A 22,059-nucleotide genomic window follows, 5' to 3' on the forward strand; every position below is an offset into this window, starting at 1 on the left:
TAGTCACTTTTGAAATAATCCAGTGCAACAGACATTGAGGCCATCAATATTTTTCCCATTACCACAATGTAGAGACCATTTGGATAATGACCACTGCCCCAGAAGAGCAAGGACAGATTTCTGTGCCATCACGCTTTGTCCAGAAGCACTGCATGCACTGTACATTATTTGGGGCTCTGAATGGCAGCAGGATCAGGATTACCAGCCCTCTGTTCACCCAGCAACCACTGGAAAGCAGTGTGGTTGAAGGACTGGGCCTTTTCCAGCTGCTAAGTCTTCCTCTTCTCTACATGGAGCAGAGACAAAGTTCAGATGGAGGAAGCAACAGAAAACCCACTAGGCGCTTTGGGAAAAAGAGAAGAACCAGCTGGGGTTTCAGAGTCAAGCAAAGAGAAAGGGGTAGGATGGTCACCACCAGCTGTAGACTGCATTCATGTCAATGCTAAGCTGCATGCAATATTTCTCTTAAAAAATGCACTTTCTATTTCCCTCCAAGGGCATCTACTAGTGCATGATAAAAGTGTGGTGAGACTACGAGAGATTACTTGGTTGTACCTACAGGTCCAAAGATTTTCTGGCAGCCTAACAGTGAACAGGTAGAAGAAACAGCATCAGAGTCATGATAAGCAAAGCCCAATGTAGATTAACTTTATTCTCTTGAGGAGGTGTGTGAAGTCTAGATTGGAGGCTGAAGAAGTAAGAGCACCTCTTTAGACATCATAAAGAATTCTGCCAAAGTTCTTCCCATCTCCAAGGAGGACAGGAAGGAATTGCCCAAGAGTAGCCAAGACCCATAACAGACTAAAACACATTCAACTCACCCTGAGGAACTGTCCTCCAATAGGATTTTAAATTTCAAATAGGATGCAACATGGGAGCTGGACATATCAGCCACTTAAAACTTACCTTCATAACTTCTGTCAAACACTGGGAAAAAGGGAGAGCTGGGGGGAGCTGGCTGTTCTTCTAGTCTGGGTGGATCATCTAAGGGGATAATTTAGTCTCTGTGATATCTAAATCATGGTCTATTTATTTTAAATTCCAATAAAGGGCTAATAGTGCTAATTACAGTAGCAAGGATAGTGATGTGGCTATTCACACACAGAGAACTTGGCAGAGACCAAACTCCTCTTTCACACAGGTCAGCAAAAAAAAAGAATGTGCTGCACTTTGTCACATCTCATTTGGATTGCCTTCAAAATGCTGAGCTAGAGGCAAAAGATACCACAGTTCATTTCCAATTCCACATCTAATCCTCTCATCTTTAATTTATTTTAAAAGTTTAATCATAAGTTCATAAAGCTCAGATATAAATTTTTTAACAAAAAAAATTAAGCACCTGCAGGTAAGGTTTTTAGGAACTCATGGTTGGCCCAGGTTTCATTATGAATAGGGACTCTCACACTTCACCTTTCTGCAAATGCTACTGTGATAAAATGTAACTTTCATTCCCTCCCTGTTGCTTCAGGGATGTGTCATTTACAAAAAATAAATAGAAGACTTCTATCACAAAGAAACCGTGCTCTACTCAGGGTCAGTGAAAAGCTGCACCTCGCTCTGGAGTTTCTGGCAGCATAGTAATAACTTTTCTGCAGAAATTGTCACTAACTGCTAGAAATAGTACAAATAATAAAAGTATTTGAGATATTCTTAGTATAGAAATAATGTAATATTTGCAAATAGAGAAACCTTACTATATTTAGGGTGTTCAATTTACTTTTAGTTGATGAAAATTATGATATTAATAGTTCTTTAAAGATGTCAGCCAGCTTTGGAATGCCAACTGCTATAGTGTTCTTGGATTTCCAGAAGTCAAATGTTCCGGAAGTCAAGACCTCTCTCTAAAGGCTCTTAAAGAAACTAAGTTATCAGAAGGATGAAAATTCCTTAGTAGATAAATGTAGATAAATGATGTGTTGGAGAATAGTAATAAATTGTTTTCTCCATGGGAGAGAAGTGATCAGATATCTGCACTAGAAATTGTTCTCTTCAATATATTCATAAATGATCTGGAAGAGGGAATTAATAATGAGATGGTAAAGTTTGCTGATGACACAAATTACTCAAAATAGTCAATACCCCAAAAGGTCTCATTATACTGAACACTGAGTGATTCAGCAACAAAAAATGTGGACAGTATTTAATAGCAATAAATGCAAAGTAATACACATGGGAGGAAGCCTAACTGTACTTACACAGGGACAAATAACAAACAAATAAATAATTTAGTATCGCTTCAGCAAGAATCTCAGATGACTTGTTGAGAACTCTCTGAAAACATCTGTCCAGTGCTCACTGGCAGACAAAAAATGTAAACTGAACTAAAAATCATTATGTAAGAGTGAAAAGTTAAAAGACAAAATATTACACCACTGTATAAACCCAGACTGCATCCACATCCCAAACACTTCACCTAAGTCTGAATGATCCATGTCCGAGGGTTTATTAGAAGTAGGACTGGTGTATGCTAGACAACATAGATGAATAGCAGTATACTGTTGTAACTGTATGAGGGTGGATGAAAGTACTTTTCAACTTGAAAAAGAGATGAAAAAGAGGATATAATTTTATATAGAAGTGAAACTAACATAGATAGTAAGTAAGGAACAGTTGTTCACTATTCATCCTACCATAAGACTTAACAAGCACCAAGTATCACAGTTTTAATCAAACAGAAATATTTTTCCATACAATTCACAGCCACAGAGTATAGTCTATTGTTACAAGAATGTTGTTACAAAAACATAAATGGGTTTAATAAATATTTGGAACAATCTATAGAGAAAGGGTTCAGCAAGGGATAATAAATATATGATGCACTTAATCTACAGTTTAAGTAGTGTGTACATTGTGTACAGCTGGAAAATGGGAAAAATATCACTCTATGCTTGTCCTGTTCACACTCCTAAGAAACAGTTAAGAGACTGTACTCTGTTCTGATTTAGGGTGGTCATTCTCATCCTATTATTTAGACCTAAAAGCCACAAGTTTCATAATCTAATTATATCTGCCTTCGAGAAACAACTTAAATTTGACTTCTATTTTCAGCACCAGGCAGGAAAACCATTAATTCTCTTTTGCAATAAACAGGGGCTGAGCATTTGCTGGCACAATGATTAACTCCTTCCTGCAGCAATTCTGCATATTCTGTACTGCTGCAGCAATCACCTCTGACTGCAGAACAAACTCCGCTCCCTACTTACTCTTCTTCACCCGACTGTATCCAATTGATCTCTCATCTTTCTCATCATTATATTTATCATATTGTACTTTCCTGATTCTTGCATATAACGGAAACTTCTGTGTTCTCTCAGACAAGTGACAGACTATTACACGTAATATTTAGTCACATTGCATTGTATTTAAAAGCAACATATCCAATTCCTTTACATTCTGTAGTACAATTTTATTTTCTGCACTGATTTTAATTCAGCTTTGTCTCCCTGAACATTTCAGAGTGTGAAAAAGTACAAATAGTTTCCAGGATGTCATATATAGATATATCCATAGATAGATACACACACATATATATGGGTAAACCATTTTCAACATCATATTCACCAAGCTATTTATATCAACAGTTTTACTGATCGGATACTCACATTCATTTTTATAGTTAGGAAAATGCAGTTTTAATTATAAAATCAGTACCCATGTGGGTATTTGAAGCCGCAGCTCAAAATGGAAGAGCTGAGTGAGCCACAGCATGCTCAAGCTCTAAGGCAGGGCTGTGCCTCAGCACCAAGGAGAAGGAAAGGTGAGCAAAATCAGCCCTGTCCACTTCTCTCCCCAAAGCAGGCTTTTGCACAAATTAAATTGGAGAAAAAAACCAAGAGCTATAGATAATGACTGAGCTTTTTAATAGAGCTTATATGCTTCACTTCCACAGCCTTTTAATGAAATTTGAATGCCTAATTCTTCTGGGTTCTTTTAAAAACCCCAGTCTGCATCACCAGATGCATAAGCTATGACTGAATGCTTTCTTTTAACATTTCCTAGTCACAGGGCAGAAGAACCACATTCTGTATGAATTATAAACTGCATTTACAACAACCAAGTGAAGTGCGGGAAGGCCTGGATTCACACAAAATACACAGGATGATTTGTGAGAGATGTAGTTCCCAACTGGCCTTCAGAACATAGATGGTAAATGAATAAGCATCAGAAGACTGTTATCAGAATAAATCAAAAATCCATTTCCAGAAACTTTAAAGCCTTTAAAATACTGAGCTTACAACAATAGAAAGTGATACAATAAATGCATATTTAGCTTCTACATCTTTTTGCATCAATGAATCCAAATCTGCTCTGCAAACCTGCATAGATATGTTTGTCACGGGCCAGAAGCTCTGTGAGCAACAATGGCCAAGAGGAAGGGTTGGTGGCAGACACCTTACAGAGCAGCAGTCCTCCAGAGATGCTCCAAGAACACAGGCACTCTAAAGAACATCACCACCATTCAGGCTGACCTAGTTCAATTTACTCACTTTGAGTAAACAACCTTAAAAGACAGAGGTTCTCTGACACCTAAGGAAGAAAATGGTCCTTCTAAATTCTGTATATCCTCTAGAGTCTGGGGAAGGGACGGTAATTTTTAGGGTTGGAGGCTCTTACAACAAGGCCAGATGCAGAAACTAAATAGGGATACCAGGCAGTGCACAAGTCTAATGTGTTTTACGTATTATTTTCAGCACATCTATATTTTGAGAAATTGATTCTGATGTTTTGAATCAATGCTGTGTTAGCACACTCTGCTTCTTCATTTTGATAATTAATGGCAAGTTTCTCAAATGTTGGCTGAAAATTTTCCTAGGCAGATTTGTTCTTTTTTTTTTAGCTTGGTTCGTGACAAAATGAAGCTTGCGTGCATCACACCATCTCTCTGTCATGTTTGTTTAGCTTCAAGTGAACTGAACAGCGTAGTCATTTTTTAAGTAGGAAAATCTTACAACAGACCTGTGCAAAATTCAGCACATCATGGAAGGCAGCTCCCAAAGTCATTAATTTTTTTGCCAGCAAAGATGAGGAGCAGTCAATTAGGTTCATCCAGTAACAGCTGCTGACCATGCTGGACACGTACAGGTTGGCCACCTTGCATGAATGCATCTCCAGAACAGCATCTCCTGGGTCATTCCCAGTTGTTAGACCAAGCAACGGTAGCTAAAAGCCACGGAATGAAGAAGAACTAGGGTTAAGTGAGACACCTCATGATGAGGACACAGAGAGATTGGAAGGTACCATGGAAGAGAGCACTTCAGTGGGACGAACACAAATGTATTGCACCCCAAAGAGACAAAGCCAGAGCAAACCAGTTCTTATTAGTTCTGCCATTCAGGGAATGATCTGGATCTGTTGATCTTCATCTCTCCCAATCTATCTATCTCCAATTTTCCAGCTGGACTTATCTTTACTTGCAGCTCCTATGTACAAACCCCAATAGAGCCACGAAGAGCTATAGATAGGTACTCAGCCACCTGGGAGACAATGGGTACAGGATAAGCCCACGATTGAACATATATGTATCATAAGCTAATGTTATATGTGATGAAAAATGACATATGATAAATCATAGAATAGATGGTTTGTCACAGGTAAGGTGACTTATGCAGTAAGCCAATACGTTTATTTACCTAAGCAAGTGCCAGTTCCACTTGCGCACAACAAGCAGCACCTGAAAAGGCGTCCCTCAACTGGACACACAAAAAGAATACATAAGGGCTCATATCAGATGGAGGCTGCCTTTTCTTCACATGCTTAAGACGAAAACATGCTGATGTTGATGAAACAGCAGGTCTAATACTGTCCCTCCCTGGCTCTGTGGGGTCCCGCCTGCACCCACAGACGCACGGGTGGGTTCAGTATTTTAGTCGGTAGCAAAGAGTCAAGAAGGGCATTTGCGTGTGTTCCGGCAGGAGCATTTATTGCTGCTACACTGTTGAAGGGTGCAGAGGCAAATACGAACATGGTCCCAAAGCTCACAGTTTTATCCAGGGGCAGGGAAAAGGCAGGACTAGGGAACGGGGACCAATGGGGAAGTGATGAGGGGTGGAGGCTAACGCCAACTGGGGAATCCAAACTGGGATAGATTAAGGTAACAGAAAAAGCATCCTGGGAGAAGCCTTTTTGGTCACCCTAACATGAAGTGATTCTTGTGGTACTAGGGACTTGTCTTACTGAAAACTCTCTGTCCCTTGTAATGTATGTTCACCAGCCAACACAGGTCTCTTTTCACAACTTCGCAGGATGATAATAGAATAGGTGCCTGTTGACAGCTTCCCAAATGGAAAGGAGGAACTTTTTAAAGCACAGGAGTATTTTCACATGCATGTAAGAAAGAGCAGTTTAAGAGCAGAGACACCTGCCAGCACAGCCACCAGGCAGAACCCTGGCAGACCTGTTTGCCTCTTAGGAGATGATGAAACGCAGCTTGGCTTCCAGTATCTTGTGACATCCCCCTTCCACCCACTGCCATTTGTAATTCAACAGAACCGAAACAATAAGCAAGTCTATTCTATCCCCTGTCTCTGACAGTGCAATATTAGTAAAGTTTCTTATTTTTGCTTTGGAGGAGCAGGTTTTTTAAACAAAAGGGGTGCTGCAGAAGGAAAGCCAGATTTGGAAGCAATGCTGCTGCAAGCACAACATACCCTTTGTCAGATGCTGCACACAGCCAGCACAGCAGCACTCGGGAAGCCTGTGTGGCAGCTCTGCAACTCCATCAAGCATCCCGACTGGCATCAGCCCATTTTGAAAAAAGAAACAGTATTTGTGAGCTATAACTCTTACTGCAGCAAAAGTAAGCTATAATTCAGGATTTAAACCTGAACAGACAACCTGCTGTTTTGTATGTGGCATAATGGTTCACCTGTTTACCAGTGCTTCCCACAGTGAACTGATTTATGCAAAAAAAAAGAAACACCCAAACCCCAAAAAAGCCAAAAGAAAACAAAACAAAAATCTGTTTTGAAGAAATTAAGCTAATAAGAATTCCAAAAAAGACTCTGATGCCTCTGCCTCAGGCTCCAATAGTAAGTGAGTTGTTTACATCAGATATGCCCAAATGATCATCATTACGATCTCAGATATGCCTAGATCTCATAATGAACAGGATAGAAAAAAAGAGCTCAAAGTCCTTGCTACCCTGAAACTGTCTGATTCCCCAGCCAGATGGAAGATAGCAGCTATATAAAAGAGAGGACTTCCCTGCAGAGAAGTGGCCCAGTCTCTCCCAAGGTTTTATAACCAGCCATGCCTGCCCCTAAGGCTTTGGAGAAAAATGAAATAAAAAAAATCCAGAATTAACCTAGGGAATCAGCTTCTCGCCTTCTGCAGGAAGCCAGCTGTAGCCCTGAAGCATAACACTGAGATATTTTAGTCATTGTCTTAAAGCAGAACTGAGCGTGTGGAACACGTTAAAGGCAATGAGAGCTCTCTGTTCTCTTCAACAGTTTATAAAAAAAGGGAGTGACAAAACACAAATACCAATTCACAGGTGTAAGGATTGCACAGAACAAATGACCTCTGCCGCCATCCACAGAGATGCTGCCAAGCCTGTTCCCAGACTCAGATTAAAGTGTATCCAATTGGATTAAATTCCTAGCAATGGCAAATTTACCACCTACCTACACTGGGAAATTATTTCTACATGTAATCACCCTCACTCCATCTTTATAGTGATTGAATTTTTTAAGCTTTGATTTCCAGCCATTGGATCTTTTCTGGCTTTTTTTTCTGCAAGACTGAAATCTATACTTGATTTAGTTTTCCTTTGCTCCTAATACATTTGTAATGCCTTCTTATTGTCTTAAGCTCTACTGGCCAGTAATAATTCCTTATTACCTTTATTTTCTCCAAAAAGTCATTTACATTGTGTAGATTCAATTTTCATTCTCAGTTATGCCCCTCTTTTCCATACTTAACATTGATTTCTTGTTTAATTATCACCTTTGTGCCTTCTTTATTAGGCTAGCTTTCCTCTCCAAGGTAACTTACTTGTCTGCTCATTAAAGCATAGCCTTTAGAATACCCAGCAGGATTTCCCTGAGAAGTCCCACTTTCTAATAAAGCTTTCCCTTTTAGCACTTGGTTAGGGAAACAAATTTTTCTGATGAACTGGTCAATTTTATGTTTCACATAGTTCAGCTTTGGTGCAAAACGTTTGTTTCCACAAAGCAGAGGTACTGCAGTATCTGAGAGTTTTTGGAGATCAACAGCCAACACTGCTTGGTGCATCACGAAGTCCAACACAGATTTATTTCATGCTTGATGCAGACAATTCCATATTACAATATCCTTGACATTCTCCTGAGATTAGATTATTCCTAATGCTGTTCAGAAGTAGTTCTCATTCTGGATTTACTGACGGCAATACATCTTCTCCTCACACATTGTGAACAAATCCTAGAAAGAGGTGCTCTCCATTGCATCAGAATTTGTCCCTGTGTACCTGTACCAAATGCCCACCAGTCTACAGTCTGCTTTGCTGTTAGTGTAACAGACATAAAATGTGTGCCATTTTCATGCTACACTAGAAATGCCAAATTAATTACCCTTATTTAAAAATTCTGGGGGTTTGAAAATATCTTTAAACAGTAATATGGAAACATTACTCCCCTTTAACATACTAATTAAATTAAAGTTAGTGTTTTTCATCCTTTGAAATCTGCAAGTACAATATACTGTGGAGAACTCAACTGCACAATTTATATTGTGCAAGTAAAAGACCAGTGATTTTGTTTGATGGTTGGTTTTTTTTTATTCTGGTACTTGGATTGCAAAATCAAATAAGAGTAGCAATGAATATTGATCCACATTTTATTACTCAGTACATCAAACATTATACCCAAGCTCCTTTTGTTAAAAAGCTATGGTACTTGAAAATATTTTTAGGTATTTCCTGGCTCCTCTAAAATAAAAAAAAAAATAGATTCCTTGTCTCAACTCAAGTTACTATATTGCATAAATGAAGTTATATGAGGTACCAAAAATAATAAAAAGGCCCAAGTCCCACTATTCTGAATGCTAATAGCATTACTGTAAGTACCTTTTTTGAAAAAAAATTAAATTCGGGTAGCTCCACTTACTCACCAACACCACCAAGATGGAGCCACTCAAGTCACAACTAATCACTTAACTCCAGGCAAGTTCATTCACACCAAAGGAAAGAAACCAAACATAAGGACCTTGTATGTCATAAGGATCACACTGGAGCTGGGGAAGCACCATTTCTTTTCAAAAGTTTTTGGGAATTTCTCTGGACTTTTGCATTTGTGAACCAATGAGGGAAGGGAAGGGAAGGGAAGGGAAGGGAAGGGAAGGGAAGGGAAGGGAAGGGAAGGGAAGGGAAGGGAAGGGAAGGGAAGGGAAGGGAAGGGAAGGGAAGGGAAGGGAAGGGAAGGGAAGGGAAGGGAAGGGAAGGGAAGGGAAGGGAAGGGAAGGGAAGGGAAGGGAAGGGAAGGGAAGGGAAGGGAAGGGAAGGGAAGGGAAGGGAAGGGAAGGGAAGGGAAGGGAAGGGAAGGGAAGGGAAGGCGAGGTGACAAATGAACCCCAAGGAGGTATGACACCTGTAGTCCCTAGTCTAAGAAACATCAGAAGCATATTAAAAAAAAATATTATTGTGGCAACATATGAATTTGAAAGAACTCCAGAATATGCTGTGGCTTGTTACAGCCTCCTCCCGAGGGCACAGCTCAGGGTTGTGAGCAACATAAGTCCAGCTCTTCAAAAGAAGGAAAGAACTAAAACCAAGTCTCCCATACTGGGGGTGAAGGCTGAAGTCACTGGGCTTTAGGGTAAAACCCTTTTCTTCCAGAAGCTTTGTGAACTTCTGTTCCTTGCTTTCATTATATGTGGTCAAAAAGTAAATAGTGCTACTGAGGGTAAAGGGATGACAAGCTAAACACAAGGCAGCCTGGTGCTCTTGGCAGGAATGAAAGCAGATGGTGTTGTGGGCTTCCTCAGTATGTCTGCAGCCAGCAAACAAAAAAGACATGGTAATGCCAGTCTCCTCAGCACTTACTAGGTCATACCTGGAATATTGTGTCCAGTCTTGATCCTCTTAGCAAAAAAGACATACTAAAAAATTGGAGATAGTCTAGCAGAAGGCCATCAAGCTGATCAGAGGACTGGAGAACTTGACAGATGAAGAAAGCCTGAAATAATTGGGTTGGTTCAGCATGAAGAAGAGACAGCTGAGGGTTGAACACCATTTTTTTAACACTTAAATGGTTGTTACAGAGAGGATGGAGATTCTTTTTGGCAAGATGCCCAGTGCCACAAGGCAATAGGCTGCTTCAGGGGAGACCCACTTCAGTTTAAGAAGAAATTCTTTACTGTGAGAGCAACTGAACTTTGAACAGGTTACCCAGAGAAGTTGGGAACTCATCAGCCTTGACAGGGCCCTGATTATCTCATCTAAGGTCCTGCTTTCAATAAGAGCCTGGGGCAGATAATCTCCAGAGCTCTCTTCCACCCCAGGTTTTTCTATATGATTCCATAACTATCAAGGTTTTGTTCTGACTAGAAAACACAAAGCAAACAAAAATACTCAGTGCTGCCAGAAATACATAATTTTCAGTTAGAACACCAGACAGAGAAACAGACCTGCCATGTAGTTTTAGTTAAATTTAATCAATGCCTTTTGTCTCCACTCACCTTCACTTAGGGTTTTCTAAGATATCGCTGTAAGCTTTGTCAGTAAATACACAAACAATTTGCTGATTTTTGATGTCTTGTATGTTACACCTGGAACTGTTGATAGGCATTCATTCAATGCAGTCCTATTTATGTACAAACTATATATAAATTATATGCTGTTTCCTTGAACCCAGTAGGAAGCAAACAGCAGGAGACAGTTTCCTTACTCACAGTTTCAATCACTTCTTTCTCAGGGTCACATTGCAAGCAGACCTCAGGCTGACGGGCTTCCTTGCTCCCTCTTCTGAGCATGTCTTCAGTGCTCTGACCCTTGCACAAATCCACACAACCACAATAAAATTGATCTCACTACTTTCAGAACACCAAAAAAGTTCCTCAGATAGTCTAGCTAAGGCTTTACCATGACTAGCACTACTTGCTCTGGAGAGAACAGTTGAAGATGGGAAACTACTGCTAACGAAAAAGAAATTTAAATATTATGTTTCAGTGTGCTTGCATAGCAGGCCTAAAACAGCTGCAGAGTGATGGGGTACAAATGCAAAACTACATACTTGTATCCTTCTAAAACACTTACCTAACCATTTCATGACACCATGTAAAGACCTCTATTCTACATTAATTACAAAATAAATAACTTAGAGTTCTACTGGTAACCAAAACCAGATTCATCTTCGATTTGCAATGTTTCAAGTGACAGCTCACAGGAAAGACTTTTTGGACTAATTCTGCTCATTTACCTCCAGTGAATATGTTGGGGGAACATACAGGGATATGCTCTGATGAAAACAAAGAATCAGTACCAGGAAATTCTACAGGTGAAAAACAGGAAATAAAGAAAATGGCATAGCCATGCTTTCTTGTAAACTGCTTCACTTTGATTCACGCCAATATGACAGATGTATGCTTCATTAATGATAAAAAATTGATTATCCATGTTGAAAAAAAAAGTAAACAATATTTGCAAGACTGAAGGCTGTATTTTCAACTCTAAAAGAAATCATAGCAGATAAAAAGAATATAAATAAAATAATATAAATTATATATACATATGTATAAAAATAAAATAATATAAATAAAAATAAGCAGGAGCGAAGCACTACCATTGTGTGCAACACTACTCAGGGCAAACCCAAATATTCTGGTTATCACAGTAAGGTATCACCTTGCTGTCTCCTTCTAATAAGCTTGCCTTGAAAAACATATTATCCAATGGAGGCCCTTGTAAATTCTCTCTCATAAAAGGCTTGTGACAAGAAATATGAAAAACAAAAACTTCTCCATGCTTCAAAAACAGCAAGGCGAGAGCACGCTTTTGTTCAGCTCCTGTTGCAATTCTCTCATTAGTAATTGTCACTGCTGACAACCCTGACATCCTTACTTAAGATGATGTTTGAAAACTTGAAAGAAACTACAAGAAAAACTGGTGATACAGAAATCTTGCCTTACAGTTAGAAACTAAGTTGCCTCAATGAGATTTGTTTAACAACTAAAGAGGGCTGAGATGCCTTGATCCCAGCCTTTAAGTATTTTCGTTGGATACTGTCCAGTGCTAAAGGCTTTTTTAATCCAGCAAAGATTGAACAAGTTAAGTCAAAGCTAAATTCAGACCACAAATAAAACACTTCACATGAAGAGTGAGTGTTGGTATACAAGTGGTGGACTCTTTGTTCTCTGAACTCTTTAAATATGAATGAGACATCTTTCTAATAAAGTTCACCTTGGTCTTCAAGCAAGACATACAGTACGATGCTCTGTGGTCAGTGCTAAGGCTGGACTGGATTACATCACCAAAATGATTAAGCTCTTCTTCTCTTAAAGTCTATGCAGCAATTACACTGAGACATGCTTGTAATTTACTCTAAGCACATTTTGTAAATAATTATTAGTGTTACTACACCCTTACTGACCTACTGAAAGTTATTTTCATGTAAATGGACTACTTTTGTAGAGAACATTTTGACTACTGTCCTAGGACTCACATATTTAGGAATTAAAATTTAACTGGGACATAGGAAAACTCACATATAGCAATTCAATGGCTGATTTCATCAGTGCTAACTGCTGAGGTCCTACAGAGACTAAAAAGTATTCAACTAATTCTCCAGTGTCCTATTTGCCTGAAGCCCCAGCTGCTTTTTATGGGAGCTAAGAATCTCTAATATTCTACCAGAGTTTAGCTATTACATATATTAGTTTATGAGGCTCAGCAAAGAACAAACCTTGTTTATTAACCTTTCACTAAACCCTTCAAAAACTCAAACACTGGCGAGGGAATAAGAACAAAAATGCCCATGAGTGTTATCAGGAAATGTATATATTTATTACTTTCCAATTTCCCCAGCCCTTGGTAACCATTGAATTTTCATTATTTTCATTGATTTGATCACCTCCTTTTAGTTCAGAACATGAATAAGCTGAAAAGCAAAGAGCCAAAATAAAATTCCCTTTCATAAAGCATTTGTCTCCATACAGAATTCACTGGCATAAATACGCCCCTATAGTTCTGATGGTATAACACCCCATGTGGATGCTTGAATTCTACAGGCATTCATGCAAGATTAAAAAGCATCCACAAGGCATAATTATACCCCTCTAGTCTCTGGTAAATTTCCTCTTATAAAGACGACCTTTCGATGTTGAAAAAAAGAAAGGTTATTTGGGAGGAAAGACAGAAAGGAAAAGCTCTTCGATTTCCTAATGTAGAAATTTTATGAGGTTTTCTGCTCTTTAGTCACAACCTACTATATACGCATGAAAAAAAAAAGATTACCACTGTGAAGACAAAGATTCCTTGGACGATTCGTTTTGACTGACCACCAGTCAAAGCACACTGACCTGAAATGATATCACAATTACTCAAAGTCATGTACTCAAAGTTTGCGAATTTTTAAAGATCTAGGTAACCTTCCCTTTTAATATCATGGGTACAATTGATTTGTGGCATATGTGTTCCTCAGCTCCTGTAAGATATACTTAAGCAGGAAACTGTTTTGTGCCACTGCATAAAAATGGATCTGAGCTCTTGATGCCATAATGAGAGAAGAATAACAAAATTACAGTAGGTTTTGTACTCCCTGTATAAAAGATGAAGGCAATAATTCTGCTCTTTCCTTAGTTCCTTCACCTTGTAGCTACATGGTTAGAAAGCACAACTTCCAGTGCTCAGTTAGATAAAACTTACAAAAAACTTAAACATATGAAAGTAGAGGAGTTGATGATTAAGACATTCAAGAAATCATAATTCTTTTATTGAAACCTGGGCATAAAGGGTTAAAAAAGTTAAGAGTCTACTGAAATAAACTAATTTTAACTCCACATTTCCCTCAGGTTCTCATTATAGAAGTAAATTAAGGTTGTCTGGATGGCTTTTAACTGTGTATTTTCTTCTTTTAATATCTATCATTTTATTGAAATGCAATATTTTTCCTACATTTTCTAGGTTTCAATTCTTATTTTTTATAGCTAATGGACTTCAAAAATATTGTAACATTAATATTCTAATACATTTAGCTATTTCATAGATTCTTGGCAAAGATTTTTCTTGGATTTCTTTACAATTATTAAAAATGTTATATATGAGCATTAAGAAATAATCACATGGATAATATGATTTAGTAACTAAAATATATGGGGCAAAATTAGCATAGTGCTTTTCAATGTCTTTGTATCATCATAATTGCATGAATGTTCAAAAGTCACGAAGCTTAACATTGATTTACAATTGATCATTAGATCAGAGATGTAAATTATTATGAGAGGACTTCAGATTTCTTGTTTCTGAGTCCCACCTAGAGCTAGGCATATTTAGAATGAGGAAAATAAGTGAAAGCTTCAGTAGAGTCACTCTGCACTGTTCAGAAACATAACTTAGTAGGTTAAAAACCAAACAAAAAGCCAGGGGTGGGGAAGGCAGCTAGGACATGACTAAAACCAGCCAAGTGTTGAGAGAGCCTTCATTTGCTGTATGGCAGAGCCGAGTTCAATTCTGCACTGTGTCCAGGCCTGTCCCTTTTCCCTCCCAGAGGGACAGCCTCATCACCAGACCAGTCTCATCATTCCAGCCATGGATGATGGAGCATTTCTTAAAAGATGCTGCATGCCCTCAGCAAATGGGAAGGAGAGCATCCTACCCTCAAGCAGGCCAGCTGCTCCTGACTAGCTAAACTCTGATATCACAATGGCCAGCCCAGAGCTGTTGACCCCACCTTGGCTCCTGGATATATCATCATAACTAGTCACAATTATATGGTTAATGTATTTTTTAATTTTAATCTGTGCTTCTTCAGCTCTAGACTGATTAATTTTAGTTCTATGGTGTGGATACAAAAATGCTGCTAGCAAGGATTTTCTTGCTACTTTCTAAGTCCGTGAGAGACTTTTCTCTCTCACAGAAGAGGTAGCAGAGTTATGTAAACAACCAAACACCTGCAGCCTTGAAAAGTCTTGTTTATAGTATAGTAGAAAAATATTTTGACAATGGATGTTTTAGGATTTTAGCCAATCACCCAAGGGGTGGCTGATCCTTTGTCCAATTACACTATGAAAAAAAAAGTCTATAAAAGAGTTTGTAAAATAATTAAATAAATTAATCTTGCTGCACAATTCCTGCCTGCTGGATCTTCTCTCCTCCTCCCTACAGCTGCAGGAAATGGTAATATACCCTAGGGCTTCTTTTTTTTTTTTTTTTTTTTTTTTTTTTTTTTTTTTTTTTTTTTTTTTTTTTTTAATACTATGGTAAATCTGAAGACTCTGCACTGGTAATTTCTGAGATAATTCCATATTAATTAAAGCAGAAAATTTCTTACAGAATCAGTTGAAAATAATTTTACTGAAACAGTGGGTGGTGGTGTAAAAGTAGTGGGCATCCGTCTTACACTCAAAGAGAAAATAAGGTCAAGTACAAGAGAATGTATTTTCACATATAAATCAGATAGGTTGCCTTTGGTTTTTGTGCAACACAGATGCTGTGGCTCAGAAGGGGAACCTGTCCCTCTACCACCTTTTAGAGTTTAATAAGTAAACTTTAATAAATATTGTAGCAACTGAAAGCAATTTTTTAATAGCCTGCTGAGGTACAAACATCTACTCCTTCTCTTTAACTTGCTATGTGGTCTGTACACCCCTCCAGAGGGGCAGACCTAGCTACAGACACATACTTGCTTCTTCCTGCTGCATCGGGGCTGTTTATAGGACTCAATGAATGCTACTTCGAAGCCTCCTTGCCCAAAAATTTCCAGAGTTTCCTTGGGTCTCCTGTATCGTCTCCTACATACAGTCACACTAGAGTATGCAACCCTTCAGAACAGATTATTCTATCACTGGAAGCACCATGCAGTTATTCCTAGCACAATTCAGGTCCATGAGCTTCTGGAGATCTAGCCAACGATCACTGAAATAATTCCTTAAAATTTCAATGTGCCTCCTACACCACAATATTCAGGTACATAAATATAGGCTGAACATTTGTCTAATCAGTAGAGATGTTTCATGTATTCTGTAAAGCAGAACCCAAACTTACTCCCAGAGCTGTGAACAACACCTTCATGTTTAATCAACAGCAGCAGCTGCATCTGCACAGTGCATAGAAAAGGAGATGAGAAAATACTGTGTTCTGGCTATAGTAGCACACACTGCTGCACAAACCCTTCTCCTGCTCACATGACATAGGAAAAACCAGCAGTAAAATCTTAGCACTCTCAGAATTTTGGTTTATGTTCTAGTAATGTGACTAAATTAACCAGCCATATTATAAGGACTGTCAAAAATGTTATCTGATATGCGAGCGCATCAGCAACAACACAAGCTTTAAAAGCTTCAAAGGCATTTTGAGAATTAAACAAAGATTGACAGTATCGCTATTTTGTAGTGCCAACTTTTTGAACACTTCGCATTTGTCAAGAAACATATGATGGTGTTGGCAGCAGTTCCCAGTTAGCACTGGTCCCCTTTGTCAAAGCCACTGCCTAAACAAAAAACTAGGTATGGTCTCATCGCCAACAAATTCGAAGTGTCTCTGCTCCGCTGGGGAATTATTGCTATCCTGTAAAGGAGATGGAAAGTGTGCAGGATTCTGCAGCACACACAAAATAAGCTCTTCAGGGTTTTTTTGGCTGTTCACATGAGCCATTCTATCACTTTTCAGCAACTCCAGCTTACATTATATCTACAGACTTACAGTAAGATGAGATAGTCACAGTATTTAAACCTTCAAACAATCTACGCTGCAAATCTGCCAGCCTCCTGCTCCTCAGAACGTTTCATCTCAGCTAAAAATTATCAGTTCAGAGGGATAAGAGCACAGAGGTATACAGATGACTGTAATGCATTCCACCAGACAGGCTTTATGAATTTTTTAGCTGAACTTTCCTCTGTCCTTGTTGTTCTTGCCAACCACATGCAGAACATTTTAGAGACAACAGCAATTCCTTGGAGGTTTACATGCACTATTCAATTCCCAACAATAAAAAATAAAAGAAAATCCTTACTCTAAACTGAGTTTCATCTCATATTTTCCTTCATCCTAAATTTTAAGGAGCATCCAGTACTTGCACTGCATAGCTGAGAAGCTAGCAGAAATTGCCACATTCAATTAGCACAGTAGAAGTAGCAAACTAGAAATAGGATTTCATTCACTTTAATTCACTAGTTGGTTGCCATAAATACTCGTCTGTAAAACATGGAATTCTGAATACTCTAGACATTATTCTCCTTTCATGAAGATTTTTGTTTACTTTGGCAGTGATTCTCTTGGGAGAAACTCTAATGACTTCCACTACCAAAAAAAAAAAACCAAAACAAAAAAGAAACAGAAACTGCCACTAGCAAGCAAGAAAATATTAGTCTAGTGTGCTGGTTAAACTCCAGGGCACAAAGGAGAAAAAACAGAGTAGATCACTGCTGTGCATTCTTGTGACCAGAACCTATACCCTTCAAGTTTAGCAGGCTTTCGTGATGGAAGTTGGGCTTTGAGTAAAGGAAGAAAGCTGCCCAGCTCCTGTGAATTTTAAGATTTTTAGCTTTAAAAACAAACAAACAAAAACATAACATGGGGGTGTGAATAAGAGAACAAAGTAAACTATTTCAATTACTGGTGTTAACTTTTCCCATTGCTTTTCATTTCATTTCAACACACAGTGATCTAAGAAAGGGTTTTTTACCCAGTTCTGTTATATCTGGATAATTAATATTTTTTCTTTTAATGAGAAAAACCACCAGGAGAAAAGGTAAGCTCCTGTGACTCAATAGGTTGCTCACTGCTGAAAAAGACTTACCTATCTCCTTCCTAAGGGTGCATGACTATAATTTTCAGAGTTTAAAAAAATCAAGAACAGGAAAAACAGTGAATGAAGCACATTGATATAAATCTTCAGACCTCTTTTTCCTGTGAAACGTCAAACCTCATCATCTGTTTTTCTATATGAATAACCTCCAGTCCCAGACTGTTTACCATGTTTCCATGGGAGGAAAATGTCATTAACAAAAAATCAACTTTAAGGTTAAGAGGAAGCAGCTCTAGCAAAAGTATGTGAATCATGTATTTTGTTACCAGTTAGAACAATGTTCTGCTCCTGGAATGCATATGCAAGCCCATTTCAAAGTTTAAGCTGAGCAACAAAGCAGACATGTCACAGACCACAGGACAGCAGACTGTGTACTTCCCTAGACAGCCTGATCACAGGGAGGATTGAGCAGATCTTCATCGGAACCCTTGCAAGCACTGCAGGACAGACACAGCTACCTAAATACAGAGGGCTAACAAAGAGCCTAGGAAAAGGAGTAGATGTGGAAAGCGAGAAGGAGTGGTAAAACAGCAAAGAGAAAACAAGAAACGGATTTTAATTTTTTTTTTTTTTTTTGGTAGCTGTAGAGCTTTGGAAAAGATGTTAAATGGAGTAGTAAATCACTGCAAATGGTGAAAGGCCTATAAATATTGTGTGCTGTGGAAAGAACAATTTGTTGCATTACAAGCAGGCAGTGAGTCTCTACTATTCTGAGCAAATCCACAAAAGGTTTTTTGAAGTCAATTCTATCTGTAACATTTACTTTTATCGTAACATGCAAAAAATCATCAAAAAAAGCTGTGTTTAGTATTGGAATGACAGCAAAGATACTTCTCATATGTACATCGAATTGCAGCCCATATTCAAAATCACAGCCATGGTGATTTTCCAACTAGCTAATAGGAAGGAAAGAGCAGATTCTACCACTAGTCAGAGCTATTTCCGTTGTGTACATTAGGCTCCTGATATTCTTGTGTTCATGTTCATTTACAAAATAAGGAAGCGCTGAAGTAGCTCTGTGCACTACTATATATAGTAGTATATAAAGTCCACATACTATATCTAAATTTTTATCAGTTTCATGATTTATTGTGTGTTCACAAAAACCGTAACACTTGTTAAGTGGTATCTGATCATGAAAAGAACAGACTTTTTAAAGAAGCCAAACCCACAGACTACTCTGAAGTGCACAGTATCTCAGCACAATCACATTCAGTTCTTATAACTGCTAAAGGTTTTATTGTTCAAGCAAAAGAAAGAACCGTGGGCCAAAATCCCTTCTCATATAATAAAATCCTGTTCCTAACACTGGCCAATAGTAGATGTTATTCTCCTGGGTTAATAAAAGGAAAGAACTTAAGCTCTGCATGGCAATTTCTAAAAGAGATGATAACCACTGAGAGGCAAAACTCAGAAGCCACTACCTTGATGATCGCTTTCATGTCACCCAAATGGCAGCCAGAAGAGCTGCTCTGGAATCCTTACAGTTTATTTTCTCTTTATATAGTTATAGCTATTTTATATAGTTTAATGTCATTTGTCCTTATACTTTCTACTCTATAGCACCCCTGGTTAAATTTGCCACACAAAATTTAGCACCCACTGGATGATGCAGAACACCAGACAAATAAGGCGATCAAATAAGATTTCAGGCACCAACAAACCCCGGACAGCTGTCAGCCCCAGCTCTACCACAAGCCTCCCAGGTGAAGTCAATGTCTGGCACGTTTGTTGGAATGAATACACGGAAGCAGGTTGATTAATGGCTGCAAAAACCATAACTTATGTATATTTGGTTCTACCGTACTGACAGCTTGTTTTGCAACATCTGTTTTTTCCAATTTACATATTATGTATAGTGATACTGCATATGGTTTGGCATTTGTAATGTTTGTTGTCTAGTCTAAGGAACTCATCCCAGCTCCGTGACTCTCTAGCTTCTTCAAGTCACTCAGATGAGGCATGCCAGCATGCTCTCCTCTTCAGGCAGTCTCGCTTCGGTAACAGTCAGGGAACATGGAGTCCAAGCCTCTCAGTACACCCTAAGGTCTGGAAAGGCAAATTTAGGGAGTTCCTGTGTTGCAAATAGGTGAGGTACCTGAAGGAAACATAATACATTCTTAGCTTGCTCTTACACATTTGTTTAGGCATTTATTTTCAGACACTATTACCTCCCAACTAGTCTAACCCAAGAAAGCTCTCAAGTCTCCCCTAGAAAGGGACAGCTAAGACAAAAGAAAGCAGGAAGGAATCGAGGGATTACAAGGGAGAGAAAAACATTACCACAAGAGGGTGTGAAGGCCAAATGGTCAAAAATTGAGAAACTGGAGACTGGACAGAGAAAACAAACTGCCAAGGGCAGGCCTCAGCACCTCTTGATGGCACCAAGGTGCCAGATAAGAGGCTTGATTTGGTGGAGCAGAAGCCAGAACTTGTGGCCTCAGCACACACCAAGCAGTCTCGTATCTGAGGCAGAAGAGCCTGCAGGACGCTTGGTTTGACTTGGTACAACTGTTCTTGCTTGTATTAGAGTCAAGTAGCATGTGCCACAAGGCCAGGGACCACCAAAGACCTACTGGATTCTGCAGCAAGATAGCCAGAACCTTTCCTCATAATCAGCAGAGAGAGAGATCAGGTTTCTCTCCCTAAAAGTACTTTCGTTAGGGGATAAATCATCCTTTGGTAGCACTTGTGTTTGTTGAACATTAGACAGCTAATGCAGAGTGGACACTTACTTTTTACATGGTTAAAACCAGATGATCTTCACTCTGTGAAAGTTGTTTTAAGAAACACACGCAATTGGGGTGAGTGGCTACCCTACCATATCATACCAGAGATAAGAAGGATGTGAGTACTCTTGTTTTTCAGTCAATTTAAAAAATACTCACATACACCAAGAAAGCTGTTTTGAAGGAAGAATTGCTAGAATTTGGGCTTAATTTAAAGGTGACGGACAGAGAAACTCACTTCTTACAAAAAAACCCCCCTTCAACTGAATGAGTTTCTACACACTTTGTAGAAATAGGCAACTGGTTACAGGAGAGTGCAGTGCAGCACTGCTTCCACCCTTGCTAGACATCGCCTGAGAACGCCCCAGGTAGAGGACAGCTTTTGTTCAGGCTTGCAAACAACTCAATGTCAGGTGTATGACAGGAACATAAAGGGAAGCCAGATGCTACCAGTTCTGCAGCTCTCAAAACTAGTGTTTATGAGGACTGTGCTGTGAAGCAACTCACTCTTCAGAGAGGAACCAGTACTCAGCCTGCAACATCTTTTCACTGTGTGATCATCTGTAAGGCCTTCGTCTGCACTCTGGATTTTTTAGCCCTTGTAAGACTGCAGAGTTCTTGAAACAAATGCCAATATAATGAATAATTCTGGAGTGCTAAGCCACAATACAGCAAAGATAAACATGTATCAATTATTGTTCTACGCTGCAAATGCGTTTTCATGTTAACCCTGCAAGATGGCACGGATTCCCCAATACATACACACACAGGTTCGCAACCACATCAGAGATGACTGCAAACGCTGAAATATATTTTTTTCCTCTATGTTTTATATGCATAGAGAAAACATATACAGATTTAAGAAATAAGAATTGTTACACTGGGTCAGACCAAAGGTCCATGGGGCAGGTGGAATAAAGCCATCCAGTCGCTGATAGTGGGCATGGACAAATGCCTAGAGAAAAGTTAGATAGGTCAAGCACATAATGACACTTTCCCCATGTACTCACACATTCAACAGCCGCATATGAATTCTTCCACTGCTGAGCTACAGCCTTCCCAGAGCACAAAGAGAGGCCGCTTGTTTTAGTCTTTTCAGGGACATATACATCAATGTTGCATCTGTACGTGCCAAACTATTTATTTGTTTCCACTAAACGGCTGCCAAGAACTGTGCTTCCACTGTATGGAAAGGGTAAAACCCCACCTTTGGTACTGGAATACCTCAGAGGGCACCACCCCGTGCCACCACACCCCAGCAGGGGTTCCGCCCGAGCTCCCGTGGGCCTCTGAGGTGCCCAACAAACAAGGTTTGCTGGCAGGCCCCGGGCGTCTGACGAGGAAGGGGTGACGAGCCCAGGTTCCTGCCGGAGCTCCGGCACGCTGCAGCGTCC

The 22,059-nt window shown here is 39.2% G+C and overlaps 1 long non-coding RNA gene across 2 annotated transcripts in view; it reads right to left on the reverse strand.

The window, feature by feature from the left end:
• Nucleotides 1-22,059, reverse strand: part of LOC116444685 — a 143,523-nt gene that overhangs the window by 118,910 nt on the left and 2,554 nt on the right. Inside the window, exon 1 of one of the 2 annotated variants that reach the window (XR_004240443.1) lies at nt 907-1,093. The exons of the other annotated variant lie outside the window; for it this stretch is intronic. This is a non-coding gene — a long non-coding RNA (uncharacterized LOC116444685). Of the gene's footprint in view, nt 1-906; nt 1,094-22,059 lie in introns of those variants that run through there. 2 annotated transcript variants of the gene reach the window in all.

This window comes from Corvus moneduloides, chromosome 5, assembly GCF_009650955.1.
Source record: "Corvus moneduloides isolate bCorMon1 chromosome 5, bCorMon1.pri, whole genome shotgun sequence".
NCBI lineage: Eukaryota > Metazoa > Chordata > Aves > Passeriformes > Corvidae > Corvus > Corvus moneduloides.